Below are 21,908 nucleotides of genomic sequence, written 5' to 3'. Positions count from 1 at the left end.
ACATTTCCCACTGTACCACACATAAAGATGATGATCATTAATGAATTATTTATGAAGATAGAAGAGTCATAGGATGAAGGAAAGTGTGATCTGTGAAAGAAAGAAATAAAGAGGAATGGAAATGAGGAGCACATATATTTTATTCCTTTGATAAATAATTACTGAGCACCCAAAACCTATCAGGCACTCTGCTAGGCCTTAACGCAGTAATGGTTCCTAAGACACAGAAATTACAGTTGAGCAAGGATAAAAGATGTTAAACAAGAAGTTATAATTACAGTGAATATCATAAAGAAGAAATGTGATGTGTGAATGGAATCATAAAACAGTTCTAAACTGATCTAGAGGTCAGATAAGGCTTCCTGACAAAGTACTATTTAAAATGAAATTTGAAGGATGAATAGGAATGAGCTAATGAAAGAGGGTGGGGCAGTGGAGTGAAAGACAGTGCTTCAATCAAAGGGAACAATGTGTGTAAAGGACATGAGGAAAACCATGTCACTTGCAGTGATCCGAAGAGGTCTGGTGTGGCTCAAGCATAGTATGTGAGGAGAGAGGGGCAGAAATGAGCCTAGAGAGGCAGGTGGGGTCCCAATCAGCCAAGGCCTTTGAAGCCATGTTAGAGACATACCTCTTTACTAGTGAGAAGACACTGGAAGATTTGAAACAGGAAAGCAACGTGGGCACATCTGCACCCTTCAAATGGACAGCTGCAAGAGTGGAAGGAAATATGGGGCCCACCCTGGGCAGTGTTGCAATTTTCCATGTTAGAGGTAGTCTGTGGCTGCGTGAAAAAGAAAGAGCCAGATTCTAGAGATGTTTTAGAGTCCTAATCAATGGGATTTTGTTTTAAATTGGATGTGGGGCATAAATAAAAGGGGAAACTTGAGGGTGATGTTTTGGTTACTGTCAAAGGCTAGAGGAGGAGCTGGTTGGCAGGTGGGAGACATGTGTAGATAAATGATAAGCAAAGATCTGAAGACACACTGCTGTTGATTGTATAGACTTTGAGTGTGCCTAGAAGACAGTAATCACCAGAACTCCAGGCTCTACCATATAGATATGCCTGGATAAATGAAGGGAAAGTGATAATGATTGGCCCTGGGAGGGCTGTTGCCAGGTGATCCTGAGCAGCTGGTCACATTTCCTGGTGAGCTTTGACAGCTCCCTATAAGTTATCCAATACCCTTCCAACTAAGACAATCTATTCTTAGATCATACAAACATGAAAAAGTGACACTGAATGAGAACATCATCAGTTCATCTACTCATTCATCCAACAGATGTTTACTGATCTCTGCCATGTTCCTGACCCTGTGCTGGATCTAGAAATATAGCTAATCACATAGCTGAGGTGTTTGGGTTTTAATCTATTTGAAGTCAGTAGCTCTTGGAGCTGATTCAATACATCTAGAGTGAAAAAATTGGACAGAAAAGACAGTGGTTTGTATCCATGCACCAATTATTAGCTGAATAATCCTGTATGTCAGTTTGCCTGGGAGGCCTTTACATCTCTGTTTTTCTCTTTTTGAAGCGTGGATATGGTAAACTCCATGAAAAACTATCCACAAAGTGGATGACAGTACCTCAAAGACTTAATTCCAATTAAAACCAAATTAAGGAAAAGAGGCTTGTATCTCTAGATGGATAGAATAGTCCCTACTGGTTAATTTACTGTGTTCCCTTAAATCCTTCTTGCCTGAGAAAAGCCGTTCATCAGACCTATTCAAAGGTTTTGTCATTTCCCTTTTAGGCATGCAACAGTTGAGTAGCTTGAAAATGTACATAGTGAATGCCTGTCACATAACAATTGGATTATTTCAAGAAACCATCTCAATAAATACTCACTGAGCATCTTCTCTATGCAAACCATTGTTTGTGTGGAAGATATTGAAAAGAATATTTCCCTATATCCCAGGATCTTAGTACCTCTTCAATAAAAGTAGAATTAGAAATAATTAACTCTACAATAAGGCAGAGTGTAATATACTGGGGTGGGTGTAGGAAAGAGTTCTTTCTTTCATGGGTAGAAAGAAATCTGATCCACTCTCTAGACAAAAGCAATATATTAGATTGAACAACTTTAGCTCATATCTCCATTTTATTATGAATTTCTCCCCATAGGAAAAAGAAGAAACTATCCACTGGTGATCGCAGAGAAATCTGGTTATATAGTGAGGAAAGGCCACTGCTTTTTAAAGGCAGTACTGGGTCAGTATAATTCCCTGGTTTTGTTGTAATTTTTAAAAACATCAGCATTTAAGGAGACAGGCTGAAGGGTTCATGGAACCTTATTCTTCATTTCTTTGCAACTTCTTCGGTCTATAATTACTTCAGAATAAAAATTTATTTTAAAAAGGAAATATAATAGTAGTCTCTGTATTTCTCTAAGGCTTTGCTCTCTAATAGAATAGCCACTAGTTATATGTGGCTACTGAGAACTGGAGATGTCTTTTAAGTATAAAATACATACCAGATTTAGTATGACAAAAGAAAGCAGGCAAAGTATCTCATCAATAATTTTTATATTGATTACATGCTAAAATGATAATGCTTTGAATATGCTGGGTTAAATAAAATATATTATTAAATTAATTTTGCCAATTAAAATTTTATATGTGGCTACGAAATGTTTTTTAAACTGTATATGTGTCTTGCATTATATCTCTACTGCAGAGTATTGCTCTAAGTCATTTTCCTGAATAAGTTTGTGAAGGAAGCTATAATTTTGCAGTTAGCTGTCCATATAAGCATTTTCTCAATAGACTTGATTTTTCCCACATGGAATGTAGAGTTGGGAAGGGGTAGGGGAATAGGGAAGCCCTTAGGTCTAAGCCATGTTTAACAATCTAGGAAGACTTGTCATTTATGAGTTTTAAGCCTCATTTATTAATTACACCTTTTGGCTTCTTGCGTCCATTTCAATGGCTAGAACAGGAACAAGAGGACAAGGGTGATTAGGGTCCTTTGAACCTCCAGCATGAAGGGACAGATGAACTACTAAGAGAATACAGAGGAAGAAGAGATTATTTTTAATCCAGGGTATATAAAAATGACTAATAACAAAAGAGCATTTATGTTGAGCTATAGAAATATTCTATGAAAAGGGAACATTAGCAACAAAATCATGGAACCAGGAAATGTGAAAGAGGATTGGGAGACAGCTAATAATCCCATCTGGCTGGATATTATGATATTTGCCATAATGTCATAATTATGACATGGGGGCAGTGCATGGTGTCCTCAAGATTTCTTAGGACAGATTATGGAGCAACTTGAATGAAGTCTATGAGTGTGTTATTTACTCCATAGGCAGTGAGAAGACATAAAATAATTTTTGAGCAGAGGAGTAGGCTGGGGTTCTGGTTTGAAGTAAATGCTAACAATATGAAGAAAAGATTGACATAAAGAGAAGTTAAAGGCAGAGAGACCAGAGTATCCAAGAGTTACCCAATAGTCTATAAAACCTGGACATTAAAGAGAAAGAAAGCCAAACTGGTAACTATAATTTTTTCCATTTGAACTCTGTTAGTGATCATTGAAAGTATTCTCAAAGCCAGTCCTGTGTGAGGCAAAGGGTTACCTTGTCCTCATCAAGCATATAGTCCACTGGAGAACACATTGAGCAAATATTTAATAGTGTGTCATTGAGTATTATGGAGGTCAAGTGCAAAGTAGTCCTGACACATTTAATCTCAGAGTCCTAACTTAACTATGGGAATCAGGAAGTGATATTTCAGCTGAGCCCAGCAAAATAATTCACCAGCAGGGACTCAGTGAATTAGAGAGGGGGAGAGTGAATATGCTACACTCAAGGAATGACAGGGGCAGGGAAGCGGAGATGAGACAGAGCATGGTGCTTCTGTAGAACTTAAAGGAGTCCGGTAGGACTAGAATGTGAAAACAAGAAGGGAAGAGGAGAGTGGACAAGCGTGACATCATGCCCAGCCTATGTCATAACAGAGACCGCAGTCCACATCCTTATAAAAAGTAGGAAGTCCCTGAAGAATTTCATACAGGGCAGGAAATGATTAGATATAAATTCGATATTGGGATGGGAAGGTAGGTGGAACCCACCTAACACAGGGCTGAGAGGACAGGAGGGGAGGTGTGCTACAGGGTATAGGAAACACTGTGCCCAGAGGAGAGAAAAAGCTGCTAACCAGACTATTAAAGATACCCATTTGCTGAATAAATGAAGGAAGAAAATGGATTGGAAAGAGGCATAAAGGGGTAGAAATTTTTTGGGAGGCTGAAATAATGTGGTCAAGAGGAAGATGATGGTTACTTGAATTTTAGTTGTCCCAGTGGGAGTAGAGACACACAAACCAAAGAGTCTAGAATTCTTTTCAGGGAACTGGTTGAGACTTGATGACCCATTGAATCCAGGGAGGTGATGAAGAGAGAAGAGCCAAGGAGAATATTCAAGTTTGCTGGCATGGCAGATGACACCTTCTATGAAGAAAAGAACAAGGGAAAATGTATAGAGAAGGTTGTAAAACACGATGCAAAACATATAGAGGTTCTTTTTCCTGTTGGCTTAGATTTGGCAGGGGTTTTTGAGATGACTAAGTCCAACCCCATCATTTTATGGATGAGGAACATTCAAAGCATAAGTGACGTTAAAAAGGTCTTGCAACTGATTAATGATAGAACTGAAACTAGACCCAGACTTCTTGATTCCTACACAGCCCAGCTCTTTGCTCTACGCTCTTGCTTCTCAAAGTGTGATCCATGGTCCTTGAAGCATCACTATCACAGGGGATCTTGTGAAAAGCACAGATCTGAGGCCCACCCTAGATCTCCTGAATCTGAATCTGCATTTCCACAAGATTCCAGTGTAATTTGTATTCACATTAGAGTTAGAGTCTTACTTTTCTACATCACGTCCCATCTTGTATGTAGAAGTCCAAAGCTAAATCCACAAGAGATCATTTTTATAGCTGGAAGACAAATGCATTTATTTTCCTTTTTCTTTTACGTAACCCAGAACAATAAATTTCCATTCTGCGTTAAGTAAAAATAGACATCCCTAGTCAAGCCAGAGGGCTGCTTTAACTCTTTTGAAAAGGAAAGGTTAACAATCTCAGCCAATTTTCCTGTAATAGAGGATATAATTAAATGTAGCTATGAGCTCCAAATACAAATCAGTCTATTTTTAACAGCTTAAACTGTTCTTAAAGATAACACAGTTGATCTCTTAGATGTTGCTTGCTTTGTAAGTCATTCCTGACACCAATCTGATTAATTCTAGACAGATATCTTGTTCCCAGTTATTTGTAGGAGGAAAGAATATGCTCTTTGCTCTCAAAGGCTGTGGATCCTCCCCAAAGTTTCTCTGTTCTGCACAAGCTTTTAGGATATTTAAGCGATTTTCATATAAACTGGTTTGTTGGCATTGAGATCAAACTTTGTAGACTTTCATTCTTCAATCTATGCATAGGAGTAGCACAAGCTTTTGTTGTCTGTTTCTGTATCTTGGCTCCCCTGGTGTAATATTTCTTCCTTTTCCTTCCTTTAATAATTTCCCTTTTAAAATCTCTAATCCAGTCAATTTCTTCTAGTGCTCCAGTGTTGTGCCTGAAAGTAGCCAGGTCTCCATCAACCTGTAGCTCAGAGGTTGTATTTCCATGATACAGGAAGTTTCCTGAAAGCAAAAGATAATATTACTTGTCTGGGTTCCCCAGAATCTGACACAGCGTGCTTTTACTCTACAAAGACTCTTGAAAACAAGTGACAAAAAGAAACCCAAACCAAACAAGATTAAGCAGTAAAGAGAGTTCATTAACTCACAAAACCAAAAAGTCCAAAATATGTTCTGACTTCATGAAAGGCTTGATTCAGTGGTTTAAACCCACTGAATTACCAAGGCCCAAGGCACTTCTCTTGGCAGCATAAAGCCTTCAGTGGTTCCAGGCTCCACATCTTCATATCACACCATCAGAGGGAGAAAGAGAGAATCTGTTTTAGTTGCTTCCATGGAAGACAGAGGAAGCCCAGTAGCTTCTTCTTGTTTTAAATTGGCTGTGATGTGCCTAACCTTGAAGCAACCTCGGTGTCAAGGGAGGTAGACTATGCTTATTTAAACTGAACCAGGACACTCTTGATGTCAGGGGATGGTGGTGGGGCCCACCCTTGCCACCTGGGAATGTGAACCAAAGAGGATATGGGTGCTGAAGAAAAATTTTAAAGTTATGCCAAGGAGAAGAGCAGCAAACTAAAGACTTCTATTTGTTGAATAGAAATTTCTATTTGTTGAATAAATGAATGAACAATTGAGTTCATATTGATTTTAGATGCCTTACCACAGAACCAAGTCTTCAAATACAGTCTAGGGAAGGTAAAGATTATTTCTTGGATAATTTCTAAGAGGGCAGAGCAGTATCAAAATCTTCTTGTCATTCAAAGAAAAATTATCCGTATTTCTATATTTCTTCAGACCAATTTATCCTCTCCCGATCTCTGTTCCCTTCTACATGCATATCGTCATTTTCAAGAAAATATTTAACCCCTGTTCTTCTGATCATAATGTGACTGAATCCTGCCACGCACTAATTTTGCTGTTATTCTGAGATTTGGAGTTTATTCAAACTCTCAGCTCAAATCTAACCTCAAATGCCATTTAATTGTTAGCTCATCTTTCTTCCATTTCAAAGACCAAAGGTTGAATGTCAAAGGAGCATCTGCTTTGCTCTTTATTTGCCTTCAGCTTCTCTATCCCATGGCTGGACTCAGTGTTTTCTAGAATGAACTATGGACTCCCATCCCAGTCGTGTATCTGGTCTGGCAGGACATCAGTTCAACATGGATTGAAAGCACAGTCCAATAGAAATCCAATAACAATGGCTTGTCACCTTAGATTCATGACCCCTTCTCATTATTGCTATCTTTCTTTTAGTCAGATAATGGTTAAAACCTGCTCTTATTTAGTGTTCAAAAATAGCTTTTTGTTATTTATCTGGAAAATATATCATTTATACCATTCTAAGGAACACGTACATCACAATTTGTGCATGAAGCTAAGTCCTCTTGATCTCTGGCTTGTTCTTATTTTTTTTAATTTATTTTCCTTCTAATTAGCTGCTGTTTCAGTGACAATTATCAACCACTGTAAGTATATTCTTAGTACGGATATAAATGATCTAATTGTCAATATATGAAGTTTCATGCTCTGCTTCCTTCTTGGACCAATCCCGATAAACTATGAAAATCCAGTTTTAAAAATGACTATAGAATAACTAAGACCATGTTCTACATGACAGCACCAAAAGATTTTAGAAATTTTTAAAGCTGTGCAACTGGTCATTTACTCCAAGAATATTTTGACAAAGAATGGTAGATGCAGCCTCCTTAGACAACCACCCAAGTTTCTCTCCACTCCTGGTTTAGACTCCATATATTGAAATATAACTTGCTATGCCATAGAAGAGAATCATTAGCTTTACAAAAATACTACAAAACGTTCTATGGCCCTAAGAGGGCAAATTAAGGAGATGGATTGGGTTTATATCTCACTTCAGTGGTTTACTTGCTGAGGACGAGCATGTGGGCAGGTTACATAGCCTCTATAACCTCAGTTTCTCTCAGAAATAAATGAGCTAAGCAGAAGAGCACTTAGTACGCACCTGGGACAGAGTAGGCACTCAGTAAATGCTGACTATCATTAACCATGAGTCCTTAGACACTCATCTTGAACCCTCCTAGGGTCATCATAGTTCATCTGCATGGGGGGTAGCAGAAAGGAACATATGGAGAAATAATTGGTTATTATAAAGTAAATGTTTTGAGAAAAATATCTTTAGAGTACAAAATTAGAACTACTATCTTTTTAACATATCTGCCAGAAAAATGTCTGAGTTTATATATCACATCTATATTGCAAGTATAGACCTGCCACATGTAGATAAAGACTTATTGAGACACAGCCACACCCATTCATTTACCTTATTACCTTTGACTGCTTTCATGATGCAACAGTAGTCAAGTAGTTGCAACAGCGATTACCTGCCCTTCAAAGCCTAAAATATTCATTGTCAGTCCCTTGGCAGAAAAAGTTTGCCACCCCCGGACCAGAATATCACTTAAGATCAACTTAAGGCAGACTAGAAGCATTCAATGGATTAGTGTAAATTATCTTCAAGATATATTTCAGCAATCTTCTTCTAATACCATACAAATGCCTCAGTATGATTCTTAGGAGACAGTATCTAAAAGACAAAATATATTTACTTCACTTTGGCTTATAGCCACATATTATAACATCCTGAGTCCCCCTGAAAGCAGAACTGGAGACAAGTACTTGTGTGCAGGTAGTTTATTTGGGAAGTAATCCTAGAAAACAGCAGTGGGGGATTGGAAAGATTGAAATAAGGTATGAGAAAAAGGATGTGTTATCCAGCTGATCATTGCTATGGGAAACTGGGGCTTAATCCTGAAAACCAAACAAACAAAAAACCCCAAATTGCTGAGTAAATGCAACTACACTGTCCACCTGAGGGATGGAAGAAGAGAGCATTCATCCGCCAGCTTCAGTCTTTCATTGGGAAAGTCCCCCATAGGGTATTAGTTCCCTTAAATTTCCAAATTTGCACATGCACCAGTGCTAAAGAATTTCCTTATATATTCTCCAACTCAGCCACATAGAAAATCCAGGCTCAGAAACTGAGAAACACAGCGCAGCTGTGGTGAGGTGGGTGAAGACTTATCGGGCTGCTCAGACGTGAAGTGAGTTGCCTATAGCAGTGTCAGGAGCAGAACGCAGACCGAGAGGATCTGAGACAGTGCACAAGAGGTGTCCAATATAGTACGTATTACTCATTGAGTGCTTAGGCTGCACACATCACTGAATGAGAAATCCTTTCTCCGCATTATCCCATTGACTTCGATACCAGTACAATGAGCTGAATAGACTTCTTTAACCAGTTTTTATGGTTAAAGAAATTAATGAGGGAATTTAAGTTAGAGACACTAAGTGGATAATAATAACCATAATAGTAGTTAATATTTATTTCCTGAATTTTTTGATATGCTAGCCAGTACCCCAGTCCCTTTACTTGAATTGATTCATTTAATTCACATAATAGACATCTGAGGCAGGGGAACTTGTTTGTATTTTATGGGTGAGGACACCGAGGTTTAGAGAGGTTAAGCAACCTGCCTAAAGACACACGGCTAGTAAATGGCACAGCTTAGTTGGGAATCAAACCCAGGTCTCCCTGACTCCACAGTTTCTGCTCTTAAACATTTCCTTAATCTGCTCTACCAAATTTTTATAATTTCCTCTTGGCCAGACACAAATCTATCATTGCATACATTTTCTGTTAGAACTTTAGTGAGCATTTTAATGATTGCTGCACTCTGACTAGGCCAAACACTCAATCTAGATCAGTCAGTAAAAAGGTTGAAAACCGCAACATGTTTATCATTTAATCAGTTATTTTAATCACTTGATATTGCTTAGCTGACTGGAGAATGGTGTACATCCCAACTAAATTATAATCAATAAGTATGCTGGAGTCTTAACCAAGTGCTTATCGGCTTTTATATTTTCATTACTTAGCTTCTAGGTGGTAAAAAGTGATCCGAGTCTATAAATAGTATTTAAAAGCACATTAGTACATTTTCAAGTGATTCTCATGGCACAATGTACTATAGCTTTACACATGATGACAGGCAAAAGGCAGTGTGCCAGGATGGAAAGATAAATTAGGTCTCACAACAACCTGGGGCAATGAGAATAGTCCTGAATCTAGAGTCAGAAGTCATGCGTTCATGATCCAGCTCTGCCACACAGGTGGCCCAATGCAAGTCCTTTTGCCCCTCAGAGTCAATTCCCTTATGTTCACAAGGAGGTACAGTATACCTGCCAGGCTATCATAAGGTTTGGATGAGATCGTATACTTGAGAACACTGAGTAAACCCTAAATATGATAATAAACACAAAGGGTAGCTACCAGGAGAGAAGTCTATCTCAGCTGGGGGTTGTAGGAGCAGCTGAGCTGATGTCACATATGACTTTTGCTCCCTGTGAATACAATCAACTGATTATTTTCTGTCAAAAATGACGCACCTGCAGTAGGAAATCAAAAAGCCTAAAAGGATAGAAATTTACAAACTGCCAGGGAATCTTTTCAGACCCTGGATGATCATGATTACTACTTATATTTCAGTAAGACATTCGTCAGTAGCCTTGCTGCTTGTGAACATTAGCATTTTGGGCCAAGGAAATAACTAACAATATGTTTTAAACAAGACCCTTTTGTTTTTCAGTCAAAGCACATAGCTTTGGGACAATTTTTGAAGTTTTCATAGAAATAAGTGTTTCAGTTAAATTAATGAACAAAATTTACACTAGCTATAATTTCAATAGAGGACAAATTATCTATTGAATTGACTAATGATAAAAATTGCTGACTTTTATTAGTTGTTTACCATGCACCAGACATTTAGCTAAACATTTTTATTCTTTCCCATATTCTTGGAGAGTCTACCTTCTACCAGAAACTCATAAATCCCACAGAAGAATTGATTTCTCAGTTTTCCTCTGTACTTACAAAGTTATTCAGAGTCATGTGAATAATATTTTTCCTTCTATTTCCAAGTAAAGTGTTCTGCTTAATGATTCTAGAACATGAGTCTGCTACATTTGAATTCAAATTCATCCATGCCTGTGTAAGTGGGGAACTGAGTTGAAACACACCTTGAGATTTGTAACGACCATGGATGAATCTGGAGGACATGATGCTAAGAGAGATAAGGCAGCCATAGAAGGACAAAACTGCTTGGTTCCACTTAAGGATGGTGCTTACCACGGGCAAGGGGAGGGGGAATGGGGAGTTGTTGTTCAATTGGTATAAAGTCTCACTTATGCAAGATGAATTCGTTCTGGAGATCTCCTGTACAGCATAGTACCCATAGTCAACAATATGGGTATGATGAACATATGTTGTATGATGAACTTAAAAATTTGTTAAGAGAGTAGGTCTCATGCTAAGTGTTCTTACCACAATAAACAAGGAACAAATCAACCTTGCTAGAGAACAGCAGTACCCAGATCCTGCATGACCAACTGAGTGAGGTAAAACTTCATCTCCCTTGCAAGAAAGTCCTCTGGGATTCCTAGGCTTTCTTTATTCCCTGCCTCTGAAGCTTCAGAAGAAAAGTTTCTTTCTGCCAAAGCTCCAGGACAAAGAGGAAATGACCTGCCTGTTCTGCAGCTCAGAGCAAGTCAGTGAGCTGCCAGGAGCCTGGAGGGAAGTGACGTTGGTTGAAGTAAATTTTTTTTTTTTTTTTGCGGTACGCGGGCCTCTCACTGCTGCGGCCTCTCCCACCGTGGAGCACAGGCTCCGGACGCGCAGGCTCAGCGGCCATGGCTCACGGGCCCAGCCGCTCCGCAGTATGTGGGATCCTCCCAGACCAGGGCACGACCCCGTGTCCCCTGCATCGGCAGGCGGACTCTCAACCACTGCGCCACATATGTGATGTTTTTGCAGGAAGGTACATGCTGACTCTGACACTGCTCTTGATTCTTTCGTCAAACTCCCCTTGTATCTCCCGCAGTTGGTGATTTAATTCCTCCTTTCGTTTACAAGGATCTTTTGCAAGGTCCCTGGCCTCCTTCATTTTATTTTCTACTAGGTTTAGAGTGGAAGCCCCGGGTGATATGATCCTCCAGTGCGATCACTCTGCTAACTGCTGGAACGTTTCTAATTGTCCCACCTCAGCATGCATACACACACACACACACACACACACACAAAGGGGAAGATACAACTGATAGCACATGGACATACTCTAACAGATGTGTTGTTTTCTTTTTAATTTTGGTAAGAACACTTACTACAAGATGTACCCTTTTAACAAAATCTTGAGTACCATACGATTTTGTTAGTTATAGAGACAGTGTTGTACAGCAGATCTGTAGAACATCGTCTTCTTGCACAGCAGAAATTTTATGGCTGCTGAATAATAATTCTCATTTCCCCTTCCCCTCAGTCCCTGGCAACCACAATCCTATGCTCTAATTCTGTGTTTGACTAGTTTAGATATCTCATATAAGTGGAATCATGCATTATTTGTGAAATATTATTCAGCCTTAAAATAGATATTTTTTAATTGGCACAGAGTTTGGGGCTTTATACTTTGTTGTTTTTTACTTTTAATTAATTTTACAAAATTTACAAAATTGAATATTTTACCAAAAAAATGAGATTTCTGCCTTCTCTTGAAATACTGGTAGGTTTACAACAATGGTTCACATTCCAGTCTGGGGAGAGCCCATGAGAGCTGAGAGGGGCCTGCCTTTATAGACTGGCTAGGTCGCTTTAATACACCACAGTCAGCTCCTGACCCACTTTCGTTACATTTCCTGGCTGGCCACTATAATATGAACATTTAATCTTGGTTGACAAACTTCATTTTCACCTCCAGAAACTATATGTCTCTTTGTCTGAGTGATCAGCCTCCAAGAGAAAAGCAAAGTTACATGCCTGTGTGTCCCTTGCCAGGGACAAAACCTTTCTTATATCACCCAGACTGACTTAGGTCCCTATTGATAAAATACGAGGAACTAGAATGTACTAGAATATAAGTTCCACGAGGACAAGGATTTCCATTTGTTTTCTTCGCTACTGACCGTATCTGTAGGGCCTGAAACAGTGCCTGCACATAGGAGGTACTCAATAAACACCCGTTGAATGACTAGATGAACCAAATGCATATGATATCTGCACGTCTTCCAACTTCTGAGGTAGAAAAAGGATATTCTACTCATTTAATGATTGTGATCCTAAATCTTGGCTAAAGGATAAAACTAAAGGTCTAGACCATTTTATTTCTATGACAAGAGAGTTAGTGGTTAAAGCAATGCGGAGTTAAACAGCTTAAGTTCCAACTCTAGCTTTCTATGAACAGCTGTGTGACCTTGGACAGGTTACTTATCTTTCTTTGTACCTCAAAATCTCTATAAAATGGTATTTACCTCATAGCACCGTGAGGTTAAATAAGATAATTTATACAAAGGATTTAGCAGAATATTTAGCACCTAGCCCATGCTTGTTAAATGCTAGATGTTAATGTTGTAACTGGAAGCTCATTTTAGAATACAGGTTAATAACCCCGGTCTGGGAAGATCCCACACGCTGCGGAGCGGCTGGGCCCGTGAGCCATGGCCGCTGAGCCTGCGCGTCCGGAGCCTGTGCTCCGCAACGGGAGAGGCCACAACAGTGAGAGGCCCGTGTACCGCAAAAAAAAAAAAAAAAAAGGCAGGTACTACCCATGATCTCTATATGGAATAACACAGATCCCAGGCTTTCTTTTGCTTCTTTTCTTATCACATTTGTAGAAATTATTCTTAGTTCCCTCAATTTGAGAAGTTCGATAGAGTTCTAAAAGATAAATTTGTTCCTGGATTTGCAAATTAGGCAAAGCCAGGACCTCAGGCTCCCTCCCTCTGAGGCAGAATAATCTGCATCAGCACTTCCAGAATGATAATCAAGGAAGGAAATGTCACGCACTCCCGTTGCTCTCTCTCCATGGTACTTATGCCTTTCAAAATAGCAGGCCCTTGTGACCGAGAGGTCATCTGGAAAGCTATCTTGGGAGCTCTTCAAACCCAGCCCTCTCCACGAGTTTCTTTATGACCCAGTGAGAGGAGGAAGCAAAGAAGGACATGTTGTTTGGAGTTGTTACAAGCACTCTTCCATCTGGACTATCTCCATCCACGGATGGAAAATTCAGTTAGTCTCCAGTTTAAAGCTATTTCTCTAGGACTAATACACAGTATTTCCTAAATTGTTAATATTACTAAACAGGAGGCATCTTAGAGGTCTCTCCAGCCAATACCCAGAGAAGGCAACCACTAAGTAGCATCTTAAGAGGGGATCTGGTTTTATGAACAAAAAAGGAGTTGATTCTATTTTCATTCAGATTATTAGCCTTTCACTCATGCATATATTTATTCACCCATTCAACAAATATATATTGAGTATCTAATTTATTCTTGGCCCTAGCCACATAGTATTGAACAACACAATGTATTTGTCAACATGGGACATATATATATATGTCACAAGTCCCTGTCTAATGCCTTTGGAGTCTGTACAGAATGATAATTAACAGTTTGAATTTCAGAGTCACATAGACCTGAGGTAGAATCCCATGCTAGTTTTATGGTCTTGGGGAAATTGCTTAATTTCTCTAAGCAGCAGCTACTTTATCAGTAAAATGAAGAAATTCATAGAATCTATTTTTTTTTTTTTTTGCGGTACGCGGGCCTCTCACTGTTGTGGCCTCTCCCATTGCGGCGAACAGGCTCCGATGCGCAGGCTCAGAGGCCATGGCTCACGGGAAATTGGTAAGTTAAGGATTACCTTAAATTACTCTTTTATTCTAGACTGTTCAGTTTTTGAGTAAAAGTAATATCGTTTTCACTGAGACAACATTTTGAGAATTACAAGTATTATTTAGGGACAGATAATTTTATTTTGTCTTTCTAATGATTGCTAGTGCCTATCTTATTAAATGTTATTTACTTTATTTGATTTGTTTATTATCAATATCTATCCAAAATTTAAAAATGGAAAACTCTTAAAGCAATCAATCTTTTTTTTTTTTTTTTTTTTTTTTTGTGGCACGCGGGCCTGTCACTGTTGTGGCCTCTCCCGTTGCGGAGCACAGGTTCCGGACGCGCAGGCTCAGCGGCCATGGCTCACGGGCCCAGCCGCTCCGCGGCATGTGGGATCTTCCCGGACCGCGGCACGAACCTGTGTCCCCTGCATCGGCAGGCGGACTCTTAACCACTGTGCCACCATGGAAGCCCTATCTTATATCTTGTTTTAAAGGTTAAGTGAGATAAAGCATGTAAACAGACTATCATCATGCCAGGGACATAGTAAGTGCTCAGTAAGCGTTAGATATTATAATTATGGCAAGCATGATGCCTCTTGTAAATACACACTACTTGCTCATCCTCAGTTTTTCAGTAAGAGCTCACTCTAATAACAGATTTCATCCTTGCTCCCACGTACCTGTTCCTACACAACCATTGGTACATCTTTTAAAATTATCTGGTTATGAACAAAAAATAATGAAAGAAAAAACACCCATCTTTTGGAATCAGTAGAAGAGCAGTAGACCCAATTTATAAACTTGGCTTCATCAGTATTATCAAATAGCTATCAAAATGTGAGCTAAAGTATTAAAATGATTGATTGGGGCTTCCCTGGTGGTGCAGTGGTTGAGAGTCTGCCTGCCGATGCAGGGTACACGGGTTCGTTCCCCGGTCCGGGAAGAACCCACATGCCGCGGAGCGGCTGGGCCCGTGAGCCATGGCCGCTGAGCCTGCGCGTCCGGAACCTGTGCTCCGCAACGGGAGAGGTCACAACAGTGACAGGCCCGCGTACTGCAAAAAAAAAAAAAAAAAAAAAAGATTGATCGCTTTAAGAGTTTTCCATTTTTTAATTTTGGATAGATATTGATAATAAACAAATCAAATAAAGTACATAACATTTAATAAGATAGGCCTAGCAATCATTAGAAAGACAAAATAAAATTATCTGTCCCTAAATAATACTTGTAATTCTCAAAATGCTGTCTCAGTGAAAACGATATTACTTTTACTCAAAAACTGAACAGTCTAGAATAAAAGAGTAATTTAAGGTAATCCTTAACTTACCAATGTCTAAATTATCCTTATAGATTCATTCATAATTAAAGGTATATACATAAAATTTTTATTACTATATTCATAAATGCTTTACTTTTTTCTGAAGATCTTTTACCCATTTAATACCAAACTATGAATTGGGAAAAGATTAGTTTTAGAAATAACTTAAAAGTAGCCACCTATACTGTATAATTTTAGAGGCCAAAGAGGTTACACATATCATATTTCTCCCTTGCTTACCTGGAAGTTCAGTTAATTACTTTAATTAGTATTTTAACTCAAATTCTCATGAGGAAGGTAAACATTTAAGCTGTTATCAAGTGTTTCTATTTTGACATGTATAAATTTATTAGCATGTTAATATGTTAATATGTAATTATATGTTCACTGACCAAGATTCAAACAGTACTGAGGATTGGAAAGAACACTGAAACTCTCATTCTTATTCCATGCAAAAAATAAACAATTGTCAAAGCTTCACATACACACTTATACCTACACACGTATATTTTTTATATAAATGGCACCATATTCTACATACTGTTTTTATATGTATTTTTTAAACCAGCTGTGAATTTCGATGACCCTTCTGTGTTTGTGTGTGTAGGGTCACTATTTTAATAGCTGCATTGTACCCATGTTTTATTTAACCATTCTCCTTAATGGTGAATACCCAGGTTATTTCCAATTATTTGCTATTGCAAAAAAATGCTGAAATTAATGTTCTTGTATACATATATGTCTTTGTGTATATGGGTGAATATATTTTTAGGATAAATTCATATCTCCAGACATAAAATTACAATAATAATACTTAGTGCATTTAAAATTTGATAGATATGTCAAATTGCCTTCCAAAAACATTTCATCAATGTAGAGCCCCACTGTGTATTTTAGGAATTCTGCAAGTGACAAAAAATCTTAATTAAAAGTAATATAAATAAAAGGAGGTTTATTTTTCTCACAAAATAGTAAGTGTGGAGGCAGACAGCTACTGGCATTTGTTCAATAATATTATAGCTGCATATCTGTGCCATCCTTGGCCTTTCCCTTATGATAACAAGATGACAGCCATTGCTGCAGGTATCACATCTACATTCAAAACATAATGAAGCCGAGACAAGGAGGTACCTTCTACAACTCTACTTTCTTCTCAACGAACACTCACTTTCTCATAAACCTCCACCACAGACTTTTTCGTATATTTATTGATAGAACTCTGTTATATGAACACCATAGCTGCAAAGAAGGCTGGGAAATGACTGTTTACATTTTTGGTCTCTAAATTAAAGGTAAACAAGGGAGAAAGTGGCAGAAAATGGGTGTGGGTTAGCAAAATATCAGTGTTTATTAAACACACAGAAGTGTTTGAGAATTCCCATTTTATTGCATCCTTGCCAACACTAGAAAACTCAAGCTTCTTACCCATCTGTCGGGTTACTGAAAGATATATCTGATTTTAAAATTTTTCATTTACCTAATAATCTATGAAGTTGAGCGTCTTTTTTATTTTTATTTTTATAAATTTTTAAATTTTTATTTATTTTTGGCTGCGTTGGGTCTTTGTTGCTATGGGTGGGTTTTCTCTAGTTGTGGCGAGCAGGGGCTATTCTTGGTTGAGGTGTGCAGGCTTCTCATTGCAGTGACTTCTCTTGTTGCAGAGCACGGGCTCTAGGCATGCAGGCTTCAATAATTGTGACACGTGGGCTCAGTAGTTGTGACACACGGGCTTAGTTGCTCCACGGCATGTGGGATCTTCCTGGACCAGGGCTCGAACCCCTGTCCCCTGCATTGGCAGTCAGATTCCCTGCACCACCGGGGAAGCCCAACGTCTTTTTTATTTTTAAAAAAACGTTGGCCATTTGTTATTCTCGTCTATGAATTTTCAGTTTATATCAACTGTTCATGAATTGCTCATCTTATTATATTCCAGGAGTAGGTTAACATAGAGGGATATATAATGGATATAAGTCATGAGAAAATGATAACCAAACAGGAAGAACCGTGAACTGGAAAGTAGGACACTGAATATAAACCTCAAGAACTTCCTTTGTTTTTAAGTCCATCGTTACATTAAAGAATAATTGCTGTCCGTGGCAACCCCACAGCTTCAGAGGGCCGGAAGCGTTGTATAGTTAAAGTATTATTCTAAGATTCTGTGATAAAACTAGGTCAGGTGTTCCATACTTAGCTAATATTCAGAATTACCTATGGATTATGCCCGCTTACTCAATGTTCCCTAATTCCAAAGATTATGAATCAGTAGGTTTTTTTTTTTCTTTTTCCCCAGCAAGGGCCACAGTAGATTCCAATGTTTAGCATGTTGGTACAGGCAAATCACCAGCCTAGATGGGAGGTAATTTCTCTCCATGGTGCTGAAAGTAAATATCTTTGTAGAGAAGAAAAAAGAATATTCAGGGAACGAAATTCCAACAAAACTCATACTTCACGATAGAAATAACTACTTGTTCTATAATCAAAAGGACAAACAGATTACAATGTAAATAAACTAAGTGTGTTAATTTCATAGGTTTACCAAGTATTAGTTAGCAAAATAAAAGCATCAGATATTATTCTCTATTTAGAAGAAAAATTTAATTAATTTGATCTCTAGCATAACTGAATGTCCAGTGCAATTTTCCTGTTTTAAGTGAAAAAAATTTTGCTTTGTTTACTACCTTGAGGGAGAGTCTGAGTGATGTTTTAAAAACTAAAAATTCCTATATTCATCTTTGGGAAAATTCAATGTGGATAGTAAGAGATTTATTGACCTAATCTGCCTTACTTTTTATCTCATACCTCATAATAAAAATTAACTTTCCCCAAATTACCTAAGGACTTTTGGTGGGAAAATATCTATGTAGCTACAGCAGTTGTCTTAGTTCAACAGTGTGCAGAATTTAAGGGTATAGACTCTGGAATCAGACTGCTTGGGTAGAAACTCTAACTCCAGTACTTACTGTCTATGTGATCTTAGGTAAAACTATTATCCTCTCTGTGTCTCAGGTTCTTTTTATGCATAGTGGAAGTAGTAATAGTATATATCACATAGAGTTATTATGCATGTTTAATGACTGAATACATGTAAATGTCTCTGTGCCTGTTATATAGTAAGCATTAAGCAATTTAGCATTAACTACATGTTTCCTACTAAGCACCACAGATAACCATTAACAAGTTACTAAACACATGCCTCTATATAGCATCCCCCTATGTACATAAAGGAAAAACACATAAGATATGTCTCAATTGTAATACAATTTTTGTAGTCTTTGAGACTAGAATATAGATCTATTAAGCAAGGTTGTATGCCACTGTTGTATACCACTAATGCTTACCACAATAATTTTATCAGTTATCTATTGCTACAAAACAAAATATATATGGGTGAAATGGAAAAGAGGAAGTTGTTTGGTCTGTTCTTTTGGTGTATTATGAAAAAATCTTATTTATTTTTGATCTTATGAGTTTTCTGTGTAGAGATATATTAGGGGTGAGTTTTCAGATGAGGAAACTAAGACAGAGAGAGGATAACCTGTTACCTCTCCCGGCCACTTCATAGAAAACTCCCCTTCATAGAATTCTGTCCCAAACTGTTGGGCATCACAGTGAAAGATTCTTAGCTGTTTAGAAGAGAAGTGACCAAAAAAAATGTGTTGGAGAGATTAGAGAAAGCAGATGGGTCGTTAAGGAAGCAGTCTGCCCATTTCATGATTTGACTTGAGCCCACTCTGCCTTTTAGCATAAAGGATTACTGATTGGGAGGAAACTAGACATCTCCTTTAACACAAAGCCTAGGCTTTTGCAGACCAATTAATGAGTCAATGTAACCCAGCCAAATTTATAAAGTAACTAGTTCAATACCATTGATCAACGAACACTTGTCTGCAAGTGTCCTAGCTCTGAAGGGATAGTGCACAAAAACAGCAGATATTGTAAACAAAAGTGCAAACAAATCTGTTTGGATTATTTTCAGATAAGTCAGATGGGTACGTTTGGAATTATAAACCTCAATAGCCCAGGAACGTAGATGCGAGAAGGATTGCTTTGCTTCACACAATTCATCTTCACTGAATTATGTCCTTTCTCTTCACCCACCATGCATTTCCTCACCCCATCCCACCTCCACTGTAATTTCACTTTTTTCCTGTCTATTTATTCTCAGAGCCTGATATCATCTAACTTATCAAACTAGAAAAGTGTATAAGCAGAGGGTCTCTCTTCAGAGACTCAAAAAAAGACAAAGCAATATATTAGAAATTTGGGGTATCAAACTACTGATGTCAGCCTCAGAGACGTGAAGGCTTAACATCTGTAAGGGAATCGGAAAGATTAGATGTTTGTTGATAAAAACTTCATCTTCATGTCCTACATAAGAATTGGCTTTTCTTAGAATAAGCTGGCTCTCATGAACTCAGATATTGAGACAACTCAGTGTGGGGAAAGGGGTTGCAGAGACCTTAGCAGCTTATAAATGCTAATGACACATACTTTTACCAGAGGGTCTTTGCTGTGGAGTTGAGTGAATAAGCTGTGAGGGAAAAAAAAAAAAAAAAAGAACACTGGTTTCAATTATTAAAATGGTTCGTTGGCAATAACACATACAGTGCTTAAGATATAGCGCTCTATATCGCACAGGCAGGGTAAAATAAAAATTATTTATGTGCTAACCCAAAGAGGGGAATTAGTGATCAAAATGCTTGGTACTGTCAGAGAGACCAAATCGGTGTTTCTAAAGGCGGGGTGTGGGGTAGTGACGGTGGAGTTCATAGAGTCTTCTACTTTGATTTTTGGGGGGGAGTACAATCACAATGAACATGTAGATATCCCAATGCCACAGGGGCCCGACTGTTCTAACTCTTATGCAGTGAATTAAATTAATGGAAACCACGTTGGGAAAAATATGTAATTTATTTTCAGTCCTGGGAAATGTCTAATGTCTCTTGGGAATGGAATTACTCAGGAAAACAAATGAAATAGAATATGGTACGTCTATGATACATTTAATTTTTGCCTATAATTTAATTGAGTTGACTGATAGCCAGGCTTATTCAGCCACTTGGGCACACAACAGCTTCAGTGGCAATTGGTCAATTTTTCCACATCACCCTTGTTCAAAATAGGACCCTGTTTGGGGTCTCTAAGTCTCCCTTTTGCAACTCACCAAACTCATTTTGTGTTATATTTTGTGGATGCAATTAACTAGCATTAGAAAACCCTGGGCTTCCCTGGTGGCGCAGTGGTTGAGAGTCCACCTGCCAATGCAGGGGACACGGGTTCGTGCCCTGCTCCAGGAAGATCCCACATGCTGCGGAGTGGCTGGGCCCGTGGGCCATGGCCGCTGAGCCTGCGCGTCCAGAGCCTATGCTCTGCAACGGGAGAGGCCACAACAGTGAGAGGCCCGCATACCACAATAAATAAATAAATAAATAAATAAATAAATAAATAAAAAAGAAAACCCTGATTAAAGCGTTATGATTAATTCAAGCATATTCGTTTCTACTTCATCAGTTTTGTTCATCTGAATCTGTGCTCAGTGCCTCTTTTTAGCCAGTGCTCCTTTATTTAAATAAAAAATTAAAATATATTCTCTGTACCGAAAGCAGAGAGGGGGAAAACTGGGGTGCCATGGGGTTGTGCTTTGATCTATTTGCAGGTTCTTCTAGAGCTGGGAGCCTATAAATTTATTTATGCCTAGAACATTTTTAGACTTGAGTTTTAGATCCGATATAAATTTCAAAGGAACTTTAAGCAGCACGTTTCTCCCTCATTGAAGTATGAAGTATTAAAACAGAACTTGATGTCCAAGGCACTTGTAAAGTCTTCAGTTTCCTTTGAGCAAAGAAGGGCATAATTTTCTACTATCAAAAATGATTTAAAGTCCCAATTTCTATATTTTTCTCACAAGTTCTCTTTTCTCCATTTTGACTATTTTCTCCCTTAGCTTCTCCTCTATTTCTTAATGGTTTGTCTATCCCCAGATTCCTTAGATTTCTTTATTAAAGTTACTCTGTACCTGTACATTGCCATCTATCTTCTGGAGGAAGGGAAACTTGTCCACTGGATAAAGCACTAAGGATTTAACTGAAAATGGATCTGGTGAGATGACCTCTTGAGAAAGAGAGAGATTCAGATAGTGAACTCACTAACACATGCATGGGGTAGGGAAATTTCAGCCATGCTCTCAAGTATATTAACCCCTTACTGATTTTCCCACTCCACTGTGCATGAAAAGCCACATTTA

This window comes from Delphinapterus leucas, chromosome 3 (assembly GCF_059928025.1).
Source record: "Delphinapterus leucas isolate spDelLeu-1000000601 "Yukka" chromosome 3, BTC_Dleu_Yukka2, whole genome shotgun sequence".
Lineage (NCBI taxonomy): Eukaryota > Metazoa > Chordata > Mammalia > Artiodactyla > Monodontidae > Delphinapterus > Delphinapterus leucas.
Note: the sequence above shows the minus strand (reverse complement) of the source record.